Here is a 19412-nt window from a genome sequence, read left to right on the forward strand (position 1 = left end):
GTGGGATGAGACTAGTATTTGAAGTATTGGACTCTGTTTATGATTCATTTACTTGATCAAGGACTGCCTTTGCTTTTCACAAATGATTATAGGTTTACATTTTCAGCAGGTAGAATCATTCACAACGGGATGTGATAGAAGATAGCCATTGATCAAAAGTAAGAGAAGATACGGCTGTGGAAAAAAAAAAAAAAAAAAACTCCTCTAACAAGTCCATTAGAGAAGTAGTTTAACTTTGAACAGCATCATTTACAGAATCAATCTTATAATTTTCTCTTTTGGCAGATTTTCAAAGTTTTCAAAATATAGCTAGTTCTGTAATTTAAGTACCACAGCTGTGGTGCTGAGTTAATTTTCTAATTTCTTCAGAAGAGAGTTAATCTGCATAATCAGTTTCTGAAACAATGGTGGCTATTTCCCTGTAAAATATCTGCTTAAAGGGAAGTATGCTTTGATCTGTGACTTATAAGGGAGAAAGATAATGAACTTGAATACAGTTCATTCAGAGTGACACACATTTAAGAGCATATGAAGTGTGCTGAATCCAAGCACTGGAAATGTGGTAGTATTTTATTAACATATTAGCATGGGCTACTAATTTGTATATAAATCAATTAAAGCACAGGATAATAATTGAAACCAATTAAGTACGGAATATATAGACAGAGAAGCAAGAATTTAAGTTCATAGTATCGGATCCAATCAGGAAATGTGTTCATATACATTCTTCGAAAAGAAAAATTACGAGTAGCCAACCTAGAAGAAACAACATTTTGAAAACTATTGTGTTCTCATGAAAATGTGAAAAGAATGTACTTATTGGCCAGTGAAGCAGTTAGGAATACATTGTCAAAGCACTTTGACTTTATTTACGTCTTTATTATTTATTTAACATTTAGGCTGCTTGGGGTCTGTTACTTGCACCACATGGGACCTAGTTCCTTGATCAGGAATTGAACCCGGGCTCCCTGCATTGAGAGCGTGGAATCTTAGCCCCTGGACCACCAGGGAAGTCTCTAGAACACTTTCACTTTCTTAAATCTTCCAGCAAACAAAAGCCCAGGTCCAGATGGCTTCACAGCTGAATTCTACCAAAAATTTCGAGAAGAGCTAACACCTATCCTCCTCAAACTCTTCCAGAAAATTGCAGAGGAAGGTAAACTTCCAAACTCATTCTATGAGGCCACCATCACCCTAATACCAAAACCTGACAAAGATGTCACAAAAAAAGAAAACTACAGGCCAATATCTCTGATGAACATAGATGCAAAAATCCTCAACAAAATTCTAGCAATCAGAATCCAACAACACATTAAAAAGATCATACACCATGACCAAGTGGGCTTTATCCCAGGGATGCAAGGATTCTTCAATATCCGCAAATCAATCAATGTAATTCACCACATTAACAAATTGAGAAATAAAAACCATATGATTATCTCAATAGATGCAGAGAAGGCCTTTGACAAAATTCAACATCCATTTATGATAAAAACTCTCCAGAAAGCAGGAATAGAAGGAACATACCTCAACATAATAAAAGCTATCTATGACAAACCCACAGCGAACATTATCCTCAATGGTGAAAAATTGAAAGCATTTCCCTAAAGTCAGGAACAAGACAAGGGTGCCCACTTTCACCGCTACTATTCAACATAGTTCTGGAAGTTTTGGCCACAGCAATCAGAGCAGAAAAAGAAATAAAAGGAATCCAAATTGGAAAAGAAGTAAAACTCTCACTGTTTGCAGATGACATGATCCTCTACATGGAAAACCCTAAAGACTCCACCAGAAAATTACTAGAGCTCATCAATGAATATAGTAAAGTTGCAGGATATAAAATCAACACACAGAAATCCCTTGCATTCCTATACACGAATAATGAGAAAGTAGAAAAAGAAATTAAGGAAACAATTCCATTCACCATTGCAACGAAAAGAATAAAATACTTAGGAATATATCTACCTAAAGAAACTAAAGACCTATATATAGAAAACTATAAAACACTGATGAAAGAAATCAAAGAGGACACTAATAGATGGAGAAATATACCATGTTCATGGATTGGAAGAATCAATATAGTGAAAATGAGTATACTACCCAAAGCAATTTACAAATTCAATGCAATCCCTATCAAGCTACCAGCCACATTTTTCACAGAACTAGAACAAATAATTTCAAGCTTTGTATGGAAATACAAAAACCTCGAATAGCCAAAGCAATCTTGAGAAAGAAGAATGGAACTGGAGGACTCAACTTGCCTGACTTCAGACTCTACTACAAAGCCACAGTCATCAAGACAGTATGGTACTGGCACAAAGACAGACATATAGATCAATGGAACAAAATAGAAAGTCCAGAGATAAATCCACACACATATGGACACCTTATCTTTGACAAAGGAGGCAAGAATATACAATGGAGTAAAGACAATCTCTTTAACAAGTGGTGCTGGGAAAACTGGTCAACCACTTGTAAAAGAATGAAACTAGATCACTTTCTAACACCGCACACAAAAATAAACTCAAAATGGATTAAAGATCTAAATGTAAGATCAGAAACTATAAAACTCCTAGAGGAGAACATAGGCAAAACACTCTCAGACATAAATCATAGCAGGATCCTCTATGATCCACCTCCCAGAATGCTGGAAATAAAAGCAAAAATAAACAAATGGGATCTAATTAAAATTAAAAGCTTCTGCACAACAAAGGAAACTATAAGCAAGGTGAAAAGACAGCCATCTGAATGGGAGAAAATAATAGCAAATGAAGCAACTGACAAACAACTAACCTCAAAAATATACAAGCAACTTCTGCAGCTCAACTCCAGAAAAATAAACGACCCAATCAAAAAATGGGCCAAAGAACTAAATAGACATTTCTCCAAAGAAGACATACGGATGGCTAACAAACACATGAAAAGATGCTCAACATCACTCATTATTAGAGAAATGCAAATCAAAACCACAATGAGGTACCACTTCACACCAGTCAGAATGGCTGCGATCCAAAAATCTGCAAGCAGTAAATGCTGGAGAGGGTGTGGAGAAAAGGGAACCCTCCTACACTGTTGGTGGGAATGCAAACTAGTACAGCCACTATGGAGAACAGTGTGGAGATTCCTTAAAAAATTGCAAATAGAACTACCTTATGACCCAGCAATCCCACTTCTGGGCATACACACCGAGGAAACCAGAATTGAAAGAGACACATGTACCCCAATGTTCATTGCAGCACTGTTTATAATAGCCAGGACATGGAAACAACCTAGATGTCCATCAGCAGATGAATGGATAAGAAAGCTGTGGTACATATACACAATGGAGTATTACTCAGCCGTTAAAAAGAATTCATTTGAATCAGTTCTGATGAGATGGATGAAACTGGAGCCGATTATACAGAGTGAAGTAAGCCAGAAAGAAAAACACCAATACAGTATACTAACACATATATATGGAATTTAGGAAGATGGCAATGACGACCCTGTATGCAAGACAGGAAAGAGACACAGATGTGTATAACGGACTTTTTGGACACAGAGGGAGAGGGAGAGGGTGGGATGATTTGGGAGAATGACATTCTAACATGTATACTATCATGTGAATTGAATCGCCAGTCTATGTCTGACGCAGGATGCAGCATGCTTGGGGCTGGTGCATGGGGATGACCCAGAAAGATGTTATGGGGAGGGGAGGTGGGAGGGGGGTTCATGTTTGGGAATGCATGTAAAAAAAAAAATAAAATTTAAAAAAATTAAATTGAAAAAAAAAATAAAAAATAAAATAAAATAAAATAAAAAAAATGTGTCATCTGTATCAACAGATTCTCAAGCACGGGCACAGTGTTGGTTAGATCCGTTATACCTTCCCATGCAATGACCCAGGCAGTAGATCTGAGTTGGGGAGGAGGTAGTCAGGAGTAGTGGCAGTGAATAAAGAGAGGATAACCACAGTGCAGTGTCCATGGGGTCGCAAAGGGTCAGACACAACTGAGCGACTGAACTGGACTGACACAGCACAACGCACTGTAGGGTAATACGTTAGGCGAGATCTAGATGCCAAGTTCTCAGTCATATTCGTGTGTGTGTGTTTGTTGTTTCCATTTTCTTTACTGGTTGACAAAGTATGGAGTCCAGGTTTCAGATCTGGGAGTAAAAATATCTGGAAATCCTTCCAGTATAGCTGTAATATTCTGTATTTAAAAATATTTCTAACCATCAGTGTTTCTGATGTGCTGTGCAGACATTCACATGAGACTCCTGTACAATGTGGTAGACAGTATGGATGTGCATTGCTATGCATCCTGAGGTAACTGACCCCTTGATTTTTGTGCCATAATTATGGAAATTATGTGCATGCCCCAAAAGGAATGAACCATTACTCTCTTGGCTTGTCACTCTGCTCCATTGGACACAAAGTAATCTTTCAAAATAATATGCAGTCACTGCTTTGGCCCTCCTTACTACCAGTTCTTAGGCACTGATACAACATCATTTAATGCAAGCTGAAGAAACTTGCAGCATTCACCTTTTAAAATTTTTATTGAAATATAGTTGATTTAGAATGTTGTATTAGTTTCTGCTGTACAGCAGTGAATCAATTATACGAATACACATACCTACTCTGTTTTCTATTGTTACCCACATAGGCCATTACAGAGTATTTCCCTGTGCTTTACAGTAGGTATTATTAGTTACCTGTTTCATATATAGTGACGTGTATTTGTCAGTCCCAACCTTCTAATTTACCCCTCCCCTGCCCTTACGTCCTGGTAACTATAAGTTTTTCTACATCTATCTATTTTCTAACTCTATTTCTGTTTTGTAGGTAAGTTTATTTGTACCCTTTTCCTTTAGATTCCACATACAAGTGATAGCGTATGATATTTGCCTTTCTCTGTCTGACTTAACTTCACTCAGTATGATCATCTCTAGGTCCATCCGTGTTGATGCAAATGACACTACTTTGTTCTTTTATGGCTGAGTAATATACCATTGCATATATATACCACGTCTTCTCTATCCGTTCCTTTTGCTGAACGTTTAGATTGCTTCCATGTCCTGGCTATTGTAAATAGGGCGGCAATGAACACTGAGGCACTTTTCAAATTATGGTTTTCTGTGGATATATGCCCAGGAATAGGGTTGCTGGATCATATGATAGTTCTATTTTGGTTATTTTAGGGAACCTCCATACTGTTCTCTGTATGGGCTCTACCAGTTAACATTCCCACCAACAGTGTAGGAGGGTTCCCTTTTCTCCATACCCTGTCCAACATTGACTGTTTGCAGATTTTTTGATGACGGCCATTCATTCAGTAGGTATAAGGTAATACCTCATTAGTTTTGATTTGACTTTCTCTAATGACAATGTCAAGACTATGGTTTTTCCTGTGGTCATGTATGGATGTGAGAGCTGGACTGTGAGGAAGGCTGAGCACCGAAGAACTGATGCTTTTGAACTGTGGTGTTGGAGAAGACTCTTGAGAGTCCCTTGGACTGCAAGGAGATCCAACCAGTCCATTCTAAAGGAGATCAGCCCTGGGATTTCTTTGGAAGGAATGATGCTAAAGCTGAAACTCCAGTACTTTGGCCACCTCATGCGAAGAGTTGACTCATTGGAAAAGACTCTGATGCTGGGAGGGATTGGGGGCAGGAGGAGAAGGGGACAACAAGAAGATGAGATGGCTGGATGGCATCACTCACTCGATGGACGTGAGTCTGAGTGAACTCTGGGAGTTGGTGATGGAGAGGGAGGCCTGGCATGCTGCGATTCATGGGGTCGCAAAGAGTTGGACACGACTGAGCGACTGAACTGAACTGAACTGAATGACAATGTTGAGCCTCTTTTCATGTGCTTTTCTTCTTTGTAGAAATGTCTATTTATATCTTCCTCCCATTTTTTGATAAGGTTGTTTGTTTTGTTGATATTGAGCTGTATGAGTTGTTTGTATGTTTTGGAGATTAATCCCTTGTTGGTCTCATTGTTTGCAAATATTTTCTCCCATTTTCTTGTCTTTTTGTTTCCAGTTTCCTGCCTATGTTTTCTTAGAATTTTATAGTCTCTGGCCTTACATGTAGATCTTTAATCCATTTTGAGCATTCTGTTAGTAAGATAGAGAAGCTGAAACAAATACAAGTTGAATTTTATCTTAGACTATGAGCTCAATCTCCTAAGAATCTGTTGTGAGGCTAGTCACAGAGCAGAGGGCATACTTATTGAACTGAACTGACTAGCAAAACCTGTATCTTTTAACATATCAGAAGGATTTTTGGCATAGTAACTAGAAGTACTCTAGGGGCCTACTTCCTGCAAATTGGCTAACAGCTAGGCCTATTCTGATGTTCATCATGCTTTCCCTCAACTTAAGTTATTAAGGCCTGATCATTGGTTGACCAAACTTCACAGGGAGTAGCTTTGTCACAATGAAGTACACTATCATACAGGGATATGAAAATCAGAATTTCATACCTCAGTCTATTCAAGTCTTAGGTTAAGTCACTGGCTTTTTAGACCCTTAGATTTGCCATTTAGAAATGCCATTCTCCTCATTGAACTACTTTTTACCTAGGGATTTCTGTGAAGGTTGATATGGTTGTTGGTAAGATCCTTTGAGATTCCTTGCAAAAAAGATCTGCCATGTGAAGCCTTATTGTTTTTTGAAATCAGAGAGTCAACTGGAAGATTCTAGTTCAAGAAATTATCAGCAAAGTAACACTCGGCAAGATTCAAAGAGCAAATGTCTAAGAATGATGCACGTGAAGCAAACTTTCCCCCATTGTTCACACTTACTCTCATGTAGGCAGCAGTAAAAAAAAAAAAAAAAAAAAAAAAGTCAGCACTAACAAGAAAACCTCCCTTAAAAATTGTCCTATTTGCAAAATTAGAGTTTCATCCAGATCATTAAGAAAGCCTTCAGAGAGTTGGGTTTTGGTAATGATGAACATTAAACACTGAAGACTAATTTCTTTAGTCTATTTTGCATTTTTTTTTTCAAAAAAATCACAGAAAAATGCTTTATTTTTCTAATTCTGTTGAACTCTTCTTTACAAAAATATTCTTTCAAATCACTCTTGAGATATTAGTTTAATTGCATCAAATAATTGAATGATTTCGCATACACAAGTAACATTTTATTACTTGGCTGTGATGTGGTTTCTATCCTTCGTTGAAAAAAATATCCATTATCATCTAATTGAAACAGAAATTAGATAAATGAATGTTAGTTCTGAGTTTCAAAATCAAGGCACTATTAGTACTTTTTAGATCTAATATTGGTAGGCCTACTAAATATTCATTACTTTCCTGGCATCTGATCCATCTGGAAGTTCATTGCACTGTTTCTCTTTCCTCCTTGTTCCAGCCTAGATCCACTGTCACAGTTGCTCTCCCTGACAGTGGAGTTTTGGTCAACTGCCTACTCCTTATGCTGCTCTACAGGAGTGGCTGTTGAGTTTCCCTTTAAAATACAAGGGAATTGAAAGTGCAGGAAAAGAGCAAGGAGTAGAATTCAGTAGCCAGCCAGTAACACACCATGTGGTTGGGTTGTATTAGTGTTCTAGAATTACTTTGTTATTCAGTCTCTTAGTTGTGCCCGACTCTTCACGACCTCATGGACTGCAGCATCCCAGGCTTCCCTGTCCTTCACTGTCTCCCAGAGTTTGTCCAAACTTATGTCCACTGGGTCAATGATGCCATCCAACCATCTCATCCACTGTCACCCCCTTCTCTTTCTGCCCTCAATCTTTCCCAACATCAGGGTCTTTTCCAGTGAATCAGCTGCAGAAATGCTACCTGTCCTCTTGAGCTGAGATTTGCCAAAGGAAAATAAGCCACTGGCTATACTATTGATTTTGCTGACCATGTTAATTTTTACCTTTTTATCCCAAATGTCCAATATCTCATATCATCTGTGGTCCCTGATATAGATAACACACATCATGGGCAAAAGCTTAAAAATATCATCAGTGGTGACACAGTGATAGCGGCATTGATGATGATAGTGATGATGTTGATGATGGAGAAGAAAAGCTTACATCACTGAAAGAGTTCTCAGCAAAAATATTACTTCCTTTAACAATAGCTTCTTGAAAATACACGTGCACCAAAAGATTTCACCCATTACGGAAGCTTGCGTCTGGGGTACCAACAGTGGTAAAAATCACAGCACAGTTTATGTCACGTGATAAATGTGTACATATGACTCAATCTAATCTATTTGTAAATATAATTTGGCTTTCAACTGCTGTTATAATTATTAAAGTGTCCTCTGAGTATCTGCAAACTGCAAGCCTTCAGAAATAGAATGTGGTGGGTTGTTTATGCTTAGATATCCTGTCAAGATAACAACTTCGATCTGCCATCAACAAAATGGGTCTCCAGATGAAGTAATGGTAGCGGAAATCAGTTGATACTGTTTTTCTGAGCACTGGACGAGCTTCTTATTTTAAAGAGCTACTGCCAATCTCTCTTCCCACAGCCAAGCTGTCAGGAGCCTTTTGTAATTGTGTTTAAACTAGTACATTTATGGGTGTGTCTGCCTGGCTGTTTGGATGATGAGATCTCAGCCCTCAGTGTAACCTGAGTAAGATTCCTGGAAAACAGTCCAACCTTGCTAAGTGTTAAATAATAGAAGTGGTTAGAGAACTTCTGGAAAAAAAAAAAGAAAGAAATTGAAAGGGAATAGAGGAAGGGAGGGAGGAGGAAAGATATTGCATGACTGTATATCAGACTTCCTTGGCTAAAAAAGTCCAGATTAGCATTTTAAAGCTGATAAAAATAAATGCAAAGCATTTACGCAATTAAAATTTTTCTGGTAGTCACATTGAAAGTATAAAACAAAATGGGTGGGATTTTTTAAAGAATATATTTTAGTTAATCCAAAATGTTATCCTTTCTACATGTAATCAATGAAAAAATATTTGTCAGGCATTTTACTCTTTTTTTGTTTGGTTTTTTTTTTTTTTTTTTTTTTGGCACTTTGTCTGGGAAGGTGAAAACATTAGTCCCTTAGCTGAGTCCACCTATTTGTGACCCCATAGATTGTAGCCCGCCAGGCTCCTCTGTCCATTGGATTCTCCAGGCAAGAATACTGGAATGGGTTGCTATTCCCTTCTCTAGGGGACCTCCCAAACCCGGGGATCAAACTCGTGTCTCCTGCATTGCAAGCAGATTCTTTACGAACTGAGCCACCAGTATTTTATACTTGCAGGACATCTCAGCTCAGGTTACTCACATTTCTGGTGTTTTCTTGCTGCATGTAGCCAGCAGGTGCTATAATGGACTCTACACCTCTGCAGCTCCTTATAAGATCCGGCTAAACGTGTTCTCCAGCTGAGCCTCGTCTCTGCTTAGCTTCCACCCTGTCTTTTTCTGCTTTTCTTACTGATTTTTCCCCAAACATGTCTGTACCGAAATCTCAGGCTCTGCTTCTAGAGAAATGGACTTAAACCAATGCTTACTTAATGAGGGATCATATCGACTTCTTGATGCCATTTCATCCTTGCCATACCTCCTATCTCTTTCTTCCTCAATGGCTTCTTATTTCTTTCCATATCCCACTTGGATCGGAGAATGTATATGTGGCAGGAATTTCTAGAGTCAACAGCAGTTACCTCATCAGTTCAGTTCAGTCACTCAGTCATGTCTGACTCTTTGCAACCCCATGGACCGCAGCACACCAGCCCTCCCTGTCCATCACGCATAGAATCCATTGAAAGGCAAATTCTTAATCTCTTGGTAAAGTAACAGACAGTCAAAACAAACAATCAGAACTCCTGATTTGGACTTCGACTTCCAGTTTGGAACACACTTGTCTGCGAGGTGTTTGCCACACTTCTGCTTGTGGAGTGCACTTTGTCTGTTCTTAATTTCTCAAGATCAGATCCCAGGGTCAGTCATTGTGTTCGGTATGAGCGACAAATGCACTCAGGGAAAATGCCAAAATGAAAACCCTTTTCAAAAGACAAGTGTCAAGAAGAGAAAGAGATTTTGACAATACCTTGTGAGAAGTATTTGAATATAGTCCTTTAGTTGATTCCTTTTTATTATTGTTCACTCAAACTCCATTAAGAGGAGCAACAGGCATTTGGTTTCTCTCATCATTTGGGAACAAGATAAAAGATCTTTACAGCCATTCTCCTGTTTATGCTACCCAGGCATATGATGAATGGATGGCTGACTGTTCCCAAGATGGCAGAAAATTGGCTAACAAGGAAAAATGTTTTGCTCCCTCAGACAGCAACTGACTCTGGGATAACATTAAAGCTGTCTGTCTGTTAAGTAGCTATTCAATTTTATTTTATTATGCTTTTTTTTTTGCTTGTTTTTTGTTTGTTTATTTTTTAGGTTTAAGCAGAAACAAACTGGCAAGTTGCAAACTCGCTAACTGGCAAGTTGGTGAGGACATTGACAGCATTTTAAAATCAGTTTAGTTCAAAAGAAGTGAACAGTAGAGAGAAAGGAAACTCTTTCGGCTGTCTGTGAATTTAACTCCAAATAGACCTGCAGTTTGTCCTGATCCATTTTAACGCACAGTAATCTGATGTGTACTTTTTCTAAGGAATTGTTCAGACTTGTTTATATGGGGAGAAAGGAAGGTGGATGAATTCCCATTTTTGTAGTCTGTCTTCTCTTGTACTTTTTTAGTGTATCAGGAGCACATCAGGTTGTGACAGTTATTATTTTTGCATCATTTACCTGAATAGATAGAGATACTTCATAGAAAAAATTACTGTTGTGTCTAATATTGCCTATTCAGTGTGTCCAGAAATATAGCTTGTTTTAAGTGTTTATTTATTCATTTGGTTGTGCCAAGTCTTAGTTACGGCACACAATACCTTGGATCTTCATTGCACCATGAAGGATCTTTAGTTGGGGGCATGTGGAATCTAGCTCCTTGATCAGGGGTTGAACCCAGGCTCCCAGCACAGGGAACATGAAATCTTAGCCACTGAATCACCAGGAAGTCCCCAGAAAGACAGTTTTTGTTTGTTTGTTTGTTTGTTTTGAGCAATTTACCTTATAACAAAGTAGAATATTTTTATGGAAAATAATCAGTTAAGATAGAGGGTAAAGATCATAATACAAAAGAAGAAAAAACAAACCCCAAAAAAAAGGAAACTAAATTAAAGCAAACCAGACTACTAAGTGGGAGGTAAAATATCGTTCTCAATGAGTGTTTTAATTTGTTCTGGCTTCTCTACCAAAATGCCACCCAGGCTTATAAAGAACAGAAATGTATTTCTCACAGTTCTAGAGGCTGAAAGTCCAAGGTCAGGGCACAGATAGATTCAATATCTAGTGAGGGTCATTTCCTGGTGTGCAGAAGATCGGCAAACTTTTCCCAATGTCCTTATAGAGTAAAAGGGGCAAGAGAGCTCTTGCAAGTCTCTTTTATAAGGGCACTAATCCCATTCATGAGACTCCACTCCTATGAGCTAAATCACTCCCCAAAGGCCCCACATCATTATATCATCACACTCTGGATTAGATTTCAGCATATGAATTTTAAGGAGTCCCAAATATTCAGTCTATAGCAATAAATTGCAAACTAGGAGTTAGAAGGTTGGCGTTCTTGTCATATATGTGGCCTTGTGTGAAGCACCGGGTCTCTGGGAGCCGTGGTTTTCTTCCTTAAGTGAGGCAATTGGACTAAATGTTTCTTCAACACCCCTTCCCAGTAGTCCTACAGTACCATGGCACCGTGTCAGCTCGTAGAAAGATGCTTGGTATTGTACTTCTTGCTTTGCTCTGATTGGAGGTATAGTCCTGGGTCAGTAGGTACGGTGGAAAGAGTTTTGAGGACAGATAAATCAAAGTTTAAATTCTACACCTACCACTTAACTATATGACCTTGAGCAAATTACTGGCTCATCTGAAAAACAGAGATAATAATACCTACTTCCCAGAGTTTTGCTGATGCCCTTGAACAATGTCTGGAACAAAATAGGCTGGTGAAAAATCTTCTTTTTTTTTTCTTTTCAGTTACTGAGAGGCCATTTTTTTCTGACACGTCTCCCCAGGATATAAGAAAAATAGTTCTCCACAGGAAACTGGCCTTTCCCTGAGCCTGTGCAGAGAGTATGGGCAGAAAAGGGGAAACTGGGTCTTGGTCTGAGAAACAACTTCCGTTCCCCCAGGGGAAACCAGGCCTTACAAAAGATCTCCCTAGAAAGCCAGGGGACCCCAAGAGGACCCAATGACTGTTTAGGTAAATAAGCAGAGAGATACAAAGAAATGGTTCTTAAGACTCAATCTATAGCAAAAGAGATCTACAGAAATAATACAGGACACTGCAGGGGTGGAGTAGGAGAGAGAAGAGGGGGAAAACTGATGCATGGATCTGTCTGACTCTTCAGCAGAAATCTTGGCAGCTTTTTCACGTGGGATTAGGGCACAAGCGACTTGCAGCAAGGTTTGGCATTTTGATCCACTGGCAGAAGAAAAGAATTGTTACTTTTCCATGTCAAGATTGCAAAAAGAATATTGCTTTTTATTTCTTATCATGTAAAATAAAGCCACTGGCATAGTAGTCTGTCTTCTTCGGCAAGTTTTTAGTGGATCGTCAGCACCATCCGGTTGTGATGGTTATATTTTTGCATGATTCATCTGAATAAATGAAGATATCTTATATGTCAAATTATCTCCTGTTATGTCTAATATCTCCTGTTTAATGTGTCCAAGATGATAGGCTTTTTTGTTTGTTTGTTTGTTTGTTTGTTTGAGCAATTTGCCTGTGTATATTGTCTCGTTGTCTTACTACAATACTGTCTGGGGAGGCTGATTCCTAAATACATGATAAGAATACAATTACCCTGATGAGGTCTGATTTAAATGATCAGAAAACTTTCTAAATGTGTTTACATACTGGTTTGTATAAAATAGTCTTTAAAACAAGATTTAAGGATTGCACAGAAAGGTTATATGGCTATGGCTTCTTAAGTAGGTTTTCTTATTTTTCCTTGTATACATGTAATAGCAGAATGTTCTCTATTAACTATGCATTATGTCTAGACTACTAATGCTCTGTCAGGGAAGGTAAAGAAAGGGAAAGCAAGAGAAACCTGATATTTAGAATCACTTTAAGGCAGAAAAAGGTTGAACATTTTTTGTTTGTTTGTTTTTGAGAAAATCAGACTTTTGCTAAACAGTAATACTAAACTAAATAATACTAAACTAAATAATACTAAACTAAATAATCTCATTATTTTAGCAAAATTTATTTAGCATGAAACTCTCCATTTTAGGGCCTCCCAGGTGGCACTAGTGGTAAGAACCTGCCTGCCAAAGCAGGAGATGTAAGAGACGCAGGTTCAATCCCTGGGTTGGAAAGATTCCCTGGAGGAGGGCATGACAACCCACTCCAATATTCTTGCCTGGAGAATTCCGTGGGCAGAGGAGCCAGGCGGGCTACAGTCCATGGGGTTGCAAAGGGTCGGACACAACTGAAGCCACTTAGCACAGACCCATGCACTGCATATAAAATGAGTCTTAGCATGGATGTTTCATGTGTATTATAGATTACCTGAGGAATAATAAATCAGTGAGGACTAAAGGAACACAGATTGTTCATCATCACATAGAATCATTTTTTCATGTAAATATTCATTCATTCAAGAGAGCATTTATTGGGGACTTCCCTGGTGGTCCAGTGGCTGAAACTCAGTGTTCCCAATGTAAGCAGCCTGAGTTCACTCCCTGGTCAGGGGACTATTTCGCTCATACCACAACTGAAGGCCGCATGTGCTGAAGCAAAGATCAGAGATCCCACGTGCTGCAATGAAGACCCGATACAGTCAAATAAATCAATAAAAACACATGTTTAAAAGGAGAAAGCGAATGTTTACTGAGCACATGCTATGAACCAGACATAGAGCCAGAAGCCAGGCAGGTAGTGATAGTGATGGCACAGCCTGTGCTCTCCAGGAGCCCCCAGCAAAGCAGGACAGGTAGATACATGAACAGCTACCATTGACTTTCGCGTGGCTCAAAGTTGAAGAGCATGCCTTCTGCTAAAAACCACCACATTCTCCTGGTCATAATTAACATGCCTTGCTTCTCTTACCAAATGCATACCAGTATTTGGGATTTAAGACCTTCTTATATTCATAAAGGTGCTTCCCTAGTGGCTCAGATGGTAAAGAATCCTCCAACAATGCAGGAGACGTGGATACAATCGCTGGGTTGAAACGATCCCCTGGAAAAGGGAATAGCTACCCACTCCAGGAGGGGAATTCCATTGACAGAGGAGCCTGGAGGGCTACAGTCCAGGGGATCACAAAAAGCCAAACACGACTGAGCAACTAACACACACACACATACATTCATAAACACATGAAAGTGATTCCCTGTCACCAAGATTTCTCTTGTACAGCCTGTATCCTAGTCAGTGTTGCTCCTTTTCTGTAAAAACACTGAATAAAACTCCAAGGAAGAGACGAAGGAAAAGGATGAGGAGAGGAAGAGGGAGAATCTTTCTCCTGTTATACATAGTTGGAATGGACAGAGCTTGGTTTCGGAAACATCTAATATTTAGTTCTCTCGCATCAATTTCTGGGAGAAGGAAATGGCAACCCACTCCAGTATTCTTGCCAGGAGAATCCTGTGGACAGAGGAGCCTGGGGGGCTGCTGTCCATAGGGTTGCATGGAGTCGGACACGACTGAGCAACTTAGCATGCATGCATGCATTGGAGAAGGAAATGGCAGCCCACTCCAGTATTCTTGCCAGGAGAATCCTGTGGACAGAGGAGCCTGGAGGACTGCTGTCCATAGGGTCACACGGAGTCGGACACGACTGAAGCGACTTAGCAGCAGCAGCAGCAGTATCAATTTCTGGTTGTATGATTTTGAAGAAAAAGCATTTCAGCTTCCAGAGGCTATTTCCTTATTCCCACTATGAAGAGGGAAATAACTATGCCACAGTGTTGCTGTGAGGAGTGGGCAAGGTACCGTGTGTGTAAGTAAGGAGGGCGTGGAAGACTGTGATACGGTAGAGGCAGGAGTTCTGTCTAAAAAAGGCAGAACTGGACAGCGTCTGATCAGTCTGGACTGCATGAGCCACAGAACTGAGTCAGAATCCCAGTCTCCCTCCCCTCAAAAAGTCTTGGAACTCTCCATCCATCCACAGCCTACTGAAATTTCCAAACGCAGCTTTGACTCCATTCTGTCATGGGCGATGCCCTTCAACACCCCATCCTCCCCTAAGCTCCTCTTGTCTGAATAATTCCAGATGAGCATAAGTCATCTGTGAGATGAACAAAGCCATGCCCAGGAGTAAAGGTGACAGCTTAGCGGAAGAAACAAGAACCAGACTCAGAAAAATAAATGCTGCATGATATCACTTATATCTATGCCTTTACATATACTTATCTTTCTAATGGAAGTGTCTTCTCTTCCCTTGGATTATGTGTTATGTGTAGTGAAAGGTACATGCGTTTCCAGGGAAAATGAATCAGTATGATGTTTCTTCTTATCTTACCCTTGTTGTCAGGGTCCCCTTTCCTATAGTGCCTTTCCCTTTTTATCTACTTGATAAACTTACTCCTCTTGTAAAATCTAATTGTTATCTACCAATTAACCTATTTGTGCTCTATCACTCCCTTCTTTAAAGTTGCATGCTAAGGTGCATTACTATCATCCTGTTTAAAATAACTGTAGATGAAACAATTATGTCACTCTCCATGGTTGCTCGTATCCATGTGTTTACAAATAAAGAAATATTAGTATTGATTGTGGGGTTTAGTATCTGGTAATATATGAAGACAGTAGAAATAGCTCTGCTGAATTGATTGATAATAACACATTTATCCAAGCTAAATTGATGCCATTAATAAGAAACACTGTATAGGAATGCCCCAGACAATGACATGCTGTCTGTTCAACTGATACAGAAACATGCTGGGAAGATCATTGAACCCCTAGCATCATTTTTTGACACTGGTTGATGAGGTAGTTGGTTTACTGTAAACCAGAAAGTTGTGATTCTCATCTCACCCCTTAGATTTAAAGGACCTGTGACCATGAGAAAGTTATTGAACTATTCTAAAGTTTTCCCAGTTGTGAGATTACCTGGCTCACATGCAATCACATGAGATGACACACGTGACATGTATGTTGTAAACAGTATAATAAAGATATTGCCATTGTGATGGTGGTGATTACTTCCTGGTTTATCTGTTCAGTAAATAGTTTCTGAAAATCTGTCCTTTTTCTGTCCTGTTAGGTACAAAGATTATCATCCCTTCCAACTTGTACAACTTAGTAGACACATGAATAGAAGTTTACATTTCAGGAATATTTTCAGATACTCATTTTTAAAAGATGAAGTGTTTAGTGTCTAGCAACCTGAATGACAAATTAATGTGACATAGAAGGTTAGTCCCTTATAATACTGCTCGATAAACATGCTGAAAACTATGCGTGCATTTTCTATTCATATCAAATCTTCAAATCATCCTTAACCGTATCATGCTCTTTACTTTCACAGTATCAATACATTAACTTCATCCTTTCCCCTCAGATACTGCTATAACTCTTTTATCATTTCTCATCCAGAGTACAATTTTTTTGGTGGATTTCTTTCTCTCATGATTTCTCCTTCTGATCCACTTTCCCTGATTTTTTCCTGGATGGAACGCTCTTTCTAAGATTCAACTATGTCATCCTTTTTCTCCATGAACACGTCCATCCTTCCTTAAGGACTGTGGGTCATTTCCTTGCTTCACCGGCTTACATGAGCATGATCCTACAACTCACTTCGAAATCTGCTCCCCCCAACTCTTACATTGTGATAGCCAGCCCATCCATGCGTCCAATTACCCTACGTAGAGAGTGTGTTTAGATATTCTACTTCTTCTTTAAAAGTATCCACTATGACCTCTTTTGACTGAGGCTAAACTTTTGTCATCAAGGCTAAATTGAACCTAACCTCAAGTTTTACTAAACCTTCACAAAACAAGACTAACCCATTAGTCTTATAGGATTCTCTTCAATGTGATCTTTGTTCTTTTTTTTTTTTTAATGTATTGGAGTATAGCTGACTTAAAATGTCTTAGTTTTTACTGTACAGCAAAGTGAATCAGTTATACATATACATATGTCCACTCTTGAAAATTCTTTTCCCATGTAGGCCGTTACAGAGTATTGAGATGTTTCCTGTGCTGTACAGTATGTCCTTATTGGTTATTTATTTCATATATAGTAGTGTGTATATGTTATTTCCAAACTCCTAATTTATCTCTACCCTCCTATCCCTCCTGGTAACAATAAGTTTGTTTTCTACATCTGTGATTCTGTTTCTGTTTTGTAACTAGGTTTATTTGTACTATTTTCTTAAATTACACATATAAGCAATATCATATATTTGTCTTTCTCTGTATGACTTCACTCAGTAAAATAATCTTGAAGTTCATCCATGTTGCTGCAAATGATGTTAGTTTAGTCTTTTTATGGGTGAGTGGTGTTCCACTGTATATATGTACTGCTGCTGCTGCTGCTAAGTCGCTTCAGTTGTGTCCAACTCTGTGCGACCCCATAGACGGCAGCCCACCAGGCTCCCCTGTCCCTGGGATTCTCCAGGCAAGAACACTGGAGTGGGTTGCCATTTCCTTCTCCAATGCATGAAAGTGAAAAGTGAAAGTGAAGTCGCTCAGTCGTGTCCGACCCTCAGCGACCCCATGAACTGCAGCCCACCAGGCTCCTCCGTCCATGGGATTTTCCAGGCAAGAGTACTGGAGTGGGGTGCCATCGCCTTCTCCACATATGTTCTACACCTTCTTTATCCATTCCTCTGTTGATGGATAGTTAAGTTGCTTCCATGTTCTGGCTATTGTAAATAGTGCTGCAATGAACACTGGGGTGCATGTATCTTTTTGAGCTGTAGTTTTCTCTGGATATATGCCCAGGAGTGGAATTTCTGGATCACGTGGTAGTTTTATTTTCAGTTTTTAAGGAGCCCCCATACTGCTCAGCATAGTGGCTGTTACCAATTTACATTCCTCCCAACAGTGCAAGAGGGTTCCCTTTTCTCTACGCACTCCTCAGCATGTATTATTTGTAGACTTATTGAGGACGGCCATTATGACTGGTGTGAGCTTATACCTCCTTGTAGCTTTGATTTGCATTTCTCTATTAGTGATGTTGAGCATCTTTTTATGTGCTCTTTGGCCATGTGTATGTCTTCTTTGGAGAAATGTCTGTTTAGATCTTTGGCCCATTTGTTTTAATTGAGCTGCATGCGCTGTTAGTAATTTTATAGATTAATCCCTTGTTAGTCACTTTGTCTGCAAGTATTTTCTCCCATTCGGTAGGTTTTCTTTTCGTTTTGTTTATGGTTTCCTTTCCTGTGATCTTAGTTCTTAATATTGAGAACTTCCCAGGGACCTGCATGTCCACAAATGACTGCAAAAACCTCAACATGCAAAGGACTTAAGCTTTAGTAGCAAGAGACAACACACTTGGTATTTGGGAGCAGAAGGTCCTAATGCACATTATTGAATTACCCTTTCCTAGCTCTCCTGGTTAATCATAATTTAAGGCACTAGCAATCCCCTATGAGATGCCAAGTGACTTCTTTATAAATATTTCACAGGGGTCAACTAGGGATTTGTTTCAGAATACTGATTCTGTCTTTTCTACCTGCACGTATGGGATGAAGCAGTGAATAGCATCATCCTAGGGTTGTAATGATCAAGAGTTTCAATTTTTAGCAAAAGTAGTACTTTAAATTTCACCAAAAGTTTGACCCACTGCTTCTCAAGTAGGATAAATAAAATTTCAGATTTGCAGTTTTATATCCATCTGTATTTGCCTATACCAAATAAAAGGAGAGAATGATTTCTTTTTAAACAGAGCTGAAAAACCTACACATCTTTTCAAAGGCTTGTAACTTAAAACATGCTTCTAAATTTCAGTCAAAGTTTCGTAAAAAGAATTTTTCTTTTGGCAAGAGATTTTACAAGAAAATGTTCACATGGGGAAAAAAAGAAAAAGCTTTTAACAGAAAGTTAATAGGGTGGCCTAAATGGAAACTTAGATGGAAGTGTTCACCCCGCTAATGTGTCTCTCCATGAAACTTCAAAAGAAAAGACAGCAGGATAGCCCTTCACTAAATGCAACAGTACAGGCAGGCTGCCGTGTCATTAACTGGGGATGGTCACTTCTTTTCTGAATGTATTTTCTCTGCACCTAAAGCAGTTGCCTATAGTATTTAAATTATTTAAGCACCAAAATAGTCATTGGCTGAAAAATTAGTATTCCTCTCTATGGACTTTGTTCTCTGCTTGGTGGAGAGAATATTCACGTCGAGCTGTCATTTTTCATCATAAAGAAATTGTGCTCTGAAAAAAAAAACACACAAGCTATTAGAGACACAGTCTTGTACTCTTAGAAAAATACCTGATAGTGTGACAT

This window comes from Ovis aries, chromosome 19 (genome assembly GCF_016772045.2).
Source record: "Ovis aries strain OAR_USU_Benz2616 breed Rambouillet chromosome 19, ARS-UI_Ramb_v3.0, whole genome shotgun sequence".
Taxonomy (NCBI): Eukaryota; Metazoa; Chordata; class Mammalia; order Artiodactyla; family Bovidae; genus Ovis; species Ovis aries.